Below are 7928 nucleotides of genomic sequence, written 5' to 3'. Positions count from 1 at the left end.
TGAATTAATAGAAATAGAGGAGAAGAGTCCCCTTAACTCTAAGCATCTCTTGTGAGAAGATAGAGTATAGTCAGATATTAACTCTTAGGAAACTGAAATGTTACCATTAGAGTCATCTCTTTAAGTCTTAGAGATACCAGCCACCCCAGATTAAAAAGCAAATCAGAATTCCCTTGCCAAATTAGGATCTGTGATGTTTCTGACCCTCAAGCAAAGAAAGCAAGAGAATTCATTATAAATCAAAGTATAAAAGAACAGGAATTGAGGGAAGGGTTATTTAGTGGTATATTGGCAAATGTTTAAAAACTGGTTTTCTAGAAACAAAAAAAAATAAGCATGTTAGACCTTTAAATTTAATCTGCATTATTAATATTTTGTCCATTTCTTAAGTCTGGATGGTCAACAAAACAATCAGGTTCTAATTTGTAATATTTGCTAATTCCAAAGTGTAAATGCTCATTCTGAAAATTCAACAAGAGACTCAGGACCTTCTTCAAACTGTCTCCAACATGCTCTTGGATATACTCTTATTAAGACCGGGGACAGCTAATATTGACAGAACTAAAATCAGCTTTGATACTCATGCCTCATCAATTCCTCAGTTGTCTCAACAAACGCTTACTTTTGGAGGGCTATAATATGAAGAAAAAAAAACCAGCTCCACAAATCTCCATTTAAAGAATTCTCTAGTCAACTCTTCCTTTCCCACCAACTATACTCTGTGGACTAGATTCTACCATCTTCATGCCCTCCACTCACATTATTTCTCTTCCTCTTCAGCTTTTCAACTTCTTGTGTCCCCCTGTTAGATTATAAGCTCCTTGAGGACAAAGATTATCTTTCATTTTCTTATTTGTATCCCCAGAACTTAGTGTATTGCCTGGCACATGGTTGGTGCCTAATAAATGTTTATTGCATTATATTGCAATGTCTAGAATAACTGATACATAAAATGCTTTTTTTTACCTTATTTCATTTGATCCTCTCAATGACATCATGTTACAGGTACTCAGGCAGCGTTCTCTACAATTTACTTGAAGAATTAGACCCTCAGAGAGATTAAATGAGTTGACTAGAATTCCCCAGCTAGTAAAAGAGACAGGATTGGAAACCTGGGCTCCCCTGACTCCACAACTTTCAGCGCACCACATTGCTTTCCAAATAACCTAAAGATAAACTGAATGTGTAATTTGTATAAAAATTAGATTCATGACTGATGCAGAATGAAGAGAGCAAAACCAGGAGTACCATTTATTCTGTAAGAGTAACAATGTAAAACAAGCAATAAAACTTAAGAACATTGAGTTAGTGTAATGACCTACCATGAGTTCAAAGGACTGATGATGAAGGCTACCTACCTCTTGACAAAGAGGTGATGGAGTAAATAGGAAAAATGAAACACATTTTTGGACATGGCTAATGCAGAAAATTGTTTTATTTAGTTATATGTATTTTTAATGATGATTTTAATTTTTAATTTTTTTTTATCCACTAGGGAAGGGGAATTGTAAAGGATAAAATAAGTGCTTATTAATTAAAATTTTATTTTAAAACATGATGTTTATGACATACACTCTGCTTCATGTATAAGCATCTTTCTTAAGCATCAAGAATTTTTCAAATTTCCTTCTCATTTTCTTAAGTTAACCTTCCATGCCTAGTATATGAACAAAGCCTAACCTGAGGGCATGGTGAAAATTCTATGAAAAATATTTTTAGTGAAAAAATATTTAAGGGAGTAACTTACAAAATGAAGCTGTACTGTGCTGATCCTGAGACTTGGTATCGGTCATAACAGTGATCTTAGTATTAAGATGAGTCAGTCTTGGCCTTATGCTAAGGAATTTAATTATTGAAGTGTCCAAATGTCCTCTTAAAATATGATTATAGCTTTTAAGTGTGTCTCAGAAAGATAATGCTGTTAATAATGTTCTAGTGGATTTTAAAATGTTAACAACCTCCCTACCTTATTTACACCAAAGAGAGGCAATAACAGCTTCAGCAACTATAGTTCATAAGCCAATCCCTGGCCGCAAGATGAAGATGAGTTGTGATTCTTTCATATATTAGTTCTTGACACTACTTCTACCCTAGGCTTCAGGCTTGGTGAATTCTTCCCACGTAGGGTAATTCTTTTCGACTCATCCATTTCACATTTGTCCTGGTGACCTGAATTCCCAAGCAGCAACTGGAGTTTTGTCACTACAATAAGCTTTGGAATATTTCATGTATTTCATGGTTATGAATTTCCCTTCCCCTCATGCTTTACCCTTCAACATCTTGTTAGGACCATCATTAATTTTCAGGGAAAAATAAGAGAAAAGAATGCCACTTGCTGGAGATGAGTATTTTTAGTCCACACAAGTGGAAAGGACCAATTCAGGAGTAAAATGAAACAGAAATTATTTCTGCTAAAGTTATTGTTATTGATATGCTGCTATGTAATGTATATATAAAATGTTTGCTTTAATAAAAATGTAGAAAAGATACATATATAATGTTCACTAGTGATCATGGTGGTTATGTATATGTGTGTGTATGTGGATAGATAGATACATACACACAAACATATATATTAAACCAACATGATCATTATGGAATATGGACCAGGAATTAAATTTGTATAATTTCATCAGGTAGCATATTGGCAATATGGTGCTACACAAAATGCAGGGTTGGAGTTAGAAAAGATATTTTCATTTTATCTCAGCCACTTAAATCTTCTGTGACCATGGAGAAATAACAATATCTTTGGGCTATAAATTCTTCCCCAATGAAATGAGGAAGACAAACTAAATCACTTCTAATGACCCTTCCAACCAAACTATCAAAGATCCATTGACACACATGTATATACAAAATGTGTATGTAATTATGTATGTTTATATACATACACACATGAGTACATGAGATACATATTGGACCTGTGATTTCAATGGTAGAGGGATCCTTGAAGAGGAAAATTGTTTTGCCAATGTAAGTAGTCACCTTCTAACTTCTTTGCACTTTCAAGTCTGAGAGAGTCACCTAGGGCATTGAGAGAGTAAGTGACTTATTGAGGATTACAGCCACCTTTTCTTACTGCAAACGTAGACCAATTTTATGTCTTTGGGGTCATTTAGTAATTTAGAATATGTAGTCATACAAGGTTAAAAAAACCCCACGCATTCGTGAAAAATTTACTATGTGTCAAAGACTATCCTAAATTCTGAAATATAAAGAAAAAAGCAGTAACAGTCCTTACCCCCAAGGAGTTTATATTTTAAGGGCAGGGGGTAAGGGTTGGAAAAGTGTTGAGGGAGGAGTTGAAGTGGAAAGTAACATGTATATAAGCTAAACGTGGAGTAGTTGGAAATACCTTCTTGACAATTCCTCAGTCTCTTTTAATGGGTCTTTGCCCAGGTAACAGTGGGGTCCTGCTCTGACCCCTTTTCTCCCTTTTTACTATTTCTCTTGGTGATCTTTACCTCTCACGGATTTAATGATCATCTCTAAGCAGATGATTTTTAGACTTACTAACTCAGCCATAACCTATTTGCTGACCTCTACTCTTAAATTGTTAACTGCCGCTTGGATATTTGGAATTGGATGTCTCATTAGATATTTTAAATCCAATATGTCTGAAATTGAACATTAGTTCATCCTTAACCCCCTGACATTTCAGAATTTCCTTATTATTGTTGAGGGTACCATCATCCTCCTGGTTTTCTTTTTAATTTAATTTAATTTAATTTTTTCATTTCGTTTCATTTCATTTCAGCTGTAATCAATGTCTAACTCTTATTGTCCATATCAAAACATGGATTAAAGCACAGACTGGGGCTCGGATGAAAGGGGCTGATTCTGAGTGCAGGAGTGGACCTTGAGTGGGGACCCAGTACAGAGAGGTGCTTCATTGCGGAAGCAGCTCCCTGAGACTGTTAAAAGAGCTTCAGGCAGAAGAACAAGCAAGGAACCACCAGGAAGCTTGTCCCAGAACAACTAGACCTGATATCTCAGGAATCTCTAAAGAGCCGCAAACAGATCCTGGGCTCGAGCATAAAGCTGAGAGGAAACTCAGCTTACAATGACAAGCCATCAGGAAAAAAAGAAGAGAAAGATGAAGAAGAAAAAACCTTTAGCACTTGACAACTTTTATACAGAAAAAATCCAGACAACAGAGGAAACAGTAGAGGAGAACAAACAATCCAAACCTTCCCAAAACAATGAAAATGGGTCACAAGGTCTTGAAGAGTTCAGATCTGAGATCATGAGAAAGATGGAAGAGATCTGGCAAGAAAATAACAGTTTAAAAGGCAGAATTTCACAATTGGAAAGTGAGGCAAGTAAATCAAAGACCAGAAATGACCAGATTAAAAAGGAAAACCAAAAGATTGTAGCTGAAAACCAGTCTCTAAAGGCTAGAATTGGGCAATTAGAAAAAGATGCCCCCAAATCAAAAGAATTAATAAGCAAATTGGAGACCAAAATCAAACAGCTGGGGTTCCAGGGTTAAGATGGTGGCAGAGTAAGAAGCAGCTCTTAACCTCTCCTGACCGAAACACACAAAACTCAAGGGGACATAAAAACAAGTCCAGACGAATGGAGGAACCCCACAACAGGGCACAGCATGGAATGTACGTGGAATTGGGGCATTTCCATGCTATAAAGGGGTGAAACAGCTCTCACTAAATCGCAGGCTGAGCAACCACCCCACCCCCAACCCCTCCACACACACCACCTATAGCACTGAAGCCAGCTAAAAAGAAATAGAGCAAGTTTGGGGCACCTATCGAGTCATTGGCAGCTCCAGGGCCTGTTCCTGAGAGCAGCAAGATTTAGGGCCCCAAAAAGCTAAAGAAAGCACAAAAACTCTGAGCGCGGGAGCAGGGCGCAGAGAATGGACGCAGCACACAGAGTGCGGGCTCAGAGCACAGGTACGTGCGGAGGCATGGGTGGAGGCAGACACAGCCATGAGCTAAAGCTCTGAAACCCTGACTGGGGAACCAGTGCAGACGGGTATACGACTGTGGAAGCAGCTTCCTGAGACTTGTAAAGAAACCTCCTGCAGAGGATCAAGCAAGGGGGTGCACCAGGGGGCTTGACCTTGGAAAAAACCAGAACTCAGACCTCAGGATCCAAAAGACCACAGACAGACCCTGAGCGCAAGGATAAACCTGAGAAGCTGCTGGGCTAACAATGGCTACCCAGTCTCAGGAAGTTCAGAAGAGAAAGATTAACAACAAGAAAAAGAAGTCTTTAACACTCAACAACTTTTACACAGAGAAAATCCAGACAACGAGCAAGCAGAGGAGGAGAACAAACAAGCATCCAGACCCTCCTCAAATAAGGAAAACTCCTCACAAGCTATGGAAGAGTTTGAAACTGAGATTTTGAGGAAAATGGAAGAGATCTGGCAAGAAAATAACTGTTTAAAAGGTAGAATCTTGCAATTGGAAAGTGAGGCTCAGAAACCAAATGAACTGATAAGCAAATTGAACACCAGAAATGACCAGATTGAAAAGGAATACCAGAAGATTATGGCTGAAAACCAGAAGATTATAGCCAAAAACCAGAAGATTATAGCCAAAAACCAAAAGATCATAGCCAAAAACTGAAAGATTATAGCTGAAAACCAATCCCTAAAGGCTAGAATTGAGCAATTAGAAGCTAATGATCTCTCAAGACAACAAGAACAAATAAAACAAAGTCAAAAGACTGAAAAAATGGAAGGAAACATGAAATATCTCAACATGAGAGTGACAGACCAAGAAAACCGGTCTAGAAGAGACAATTTGAGAGTAATTGGTCTTCCAGAAAAACCAGAAATTAATAGAAACCTGGACTCCATACTAACAGAAATTATTCAGCAAAATTGCCCTGAAGTCCTACAACAAGAGGCTTTGAAAGGATCCATAGAACACCTGTGACATTCGATCCAGATAAGAAAAATCCCAGAAATATAATTGACAAGTTCAAGAGTTTCCAAGCAAAAGAAAAAATCTTACAAGAAGCCAGAAAGAGACAATTCAAATATCAAGGAGCACTAATAAGGATCACACAGGATCTGGCAGCCTCCACGCTAAAAGATCGCAAGGCTTGGAATACAATATTCAGAAAGGCAAGAGAGCTGGGCCTGCAACCACGGATCAACTACCCATCAAAATTGACTATATATTTCCAAGGGAAAGTATGGGCATTCAACAAAATTGAAGAATTCCAGGTATTTGCACAGAAAAGACCGGGGCTAAATGGAAAGTTTGATATCCAACCACAAAAATCGAGAGAAACCTGAAAAGGTAAATAAGATACAGAGGGGAAAGAAAGAAAACTTATAATTTTTAAATTTGCCTTTTTAAGGGCCTCAGTGAGATCTAATTATCTGTACTCCTATGTAGATAAATGTTATGTATAATTCTCTGTAGTGAACTCTATTCACTATTATAGTATTCACTATTATAGTAATCAGAAGAATAATTCACAGGTTGAGGGTGGAACACTAAATAATCTAAGATGACATGGGGGATGGGAAAGAGGGGGTGAATAGCAGGGGACACCAAGAGAAACTTGAGTGAATAAGAAAAATAGGATATTCTATTACACACAAAGAGGGCATGGGAAGGAGACAGGACAAATACTATTACAAGAAGGAGAGGAAGAGAGCATTAAGAGGTAATAATCAAACCTTACTCTCAGTGTAATCAACCCGAAGAGGGAAGAGTAGCTATACTATCCATTGGGACATAAAACTCTTATCTAACCCTTCTGAGAAAGTCAGAAGGGATAAACCAAGGTGAGCAGGGGAGTGGGGAGGTCAAAAAAAGGGAGGGGAAAAGAAGGGGGAGGGAATTCATAAGGCCTTTAAGAACAAAAAGAGGGGGAAAAATGAGGAAGGGGGTAGAAAGGGAAGTTAATCAAGAGAGGGGATAAGGGATAGAGGCTCAATAGCAAACCACTGGTTTAAAAGGAAATAGTATAAGAAAAAGGGGGTAGGAATAGGGGAGGATTCGAAAATGTCAGCAAATGCACAATTAATGATTATAACTCTGAATGTGAATGGGATGAACTCGCTCATAAAATGGAAGCAAATAGCAGAGTGGATTAGAAACCAAAATCCTACCATATGTTGTCTATAAGAAACACATATGAGGTGGGTGGACATACACAAGTTTAAAATAAAGGGCTTCAGCAAAATCTTTTGGGCGTCAAATGAGAAAAAGAATATAGGAGTGGCTATTATGATTTCTGACAAAGCCAAAGTAAAAATAAATATGATTAAAAAAGACAGGGAAGGTCATTACATCCTGATTAAAGGCAGTATAAACAATGAGGAAATAACACTGCTCAATATGTATGCACCAAGTAGCATAGCATCCAAATTCATAAAGGAGAAACTGGCAGAGCTCAAGAAGGAAATAGATAGTAAAACCATACTAGTGGGAGATCTAAATATTCCTCTTTCAGATCTAGATAAATCAAACCAAAAAATAAATAAGAAAGAGGTAAGAGAGGTGAATGAAGTCCTAGAAAAATTAGATTTAATTGATATGTGGAGAAAAATAAATAGGGACAAAAAGGAATACACCTTCTTTTCAGCTGCACATGGCACATTCACAAAGATCGACCATGTTATAGGGCATAGAATCATTGCAAAGAAATGCAAAAGAGCAGAAATAATAAATGTAACCTTCTCAGATCATGATGCAATAAAAATAAAAATTAGTAAGGGCACCTGAACAGGCAAATCAAAAACTAATTGGAAATTAAATAATATGATTCTCCAAAACCCGCTAGTCAAAGAAGAAATCATAGAAACAATCAACAATTTCATTGAAGAGAATGACAATGATGACACATCCTACCAAACTCTGTGGGATGTGGCCAAGGCAGTACTCAGGGGGAAATTTATATCCTTGAGTGCATATATTAACAAATTAGGGAGGGCAAAG

Source organism: Gracilinanus agilis, chromosome 5 (genome assembly GCF_016433145.1).
Source record: "Gracilinanus agilis isolate LMUSP501 chromosome 5, AgileGrace, whole genome shotgun sequence".
NCBI lineage: Eukaryota > Metazoa > Chordata > Mammalia > Didelphimorphia > Didelphidae > Gracilinanus > Gracilinanus agilis.
Note: the sequence above shows the minus strand (reverse complement) of the source record.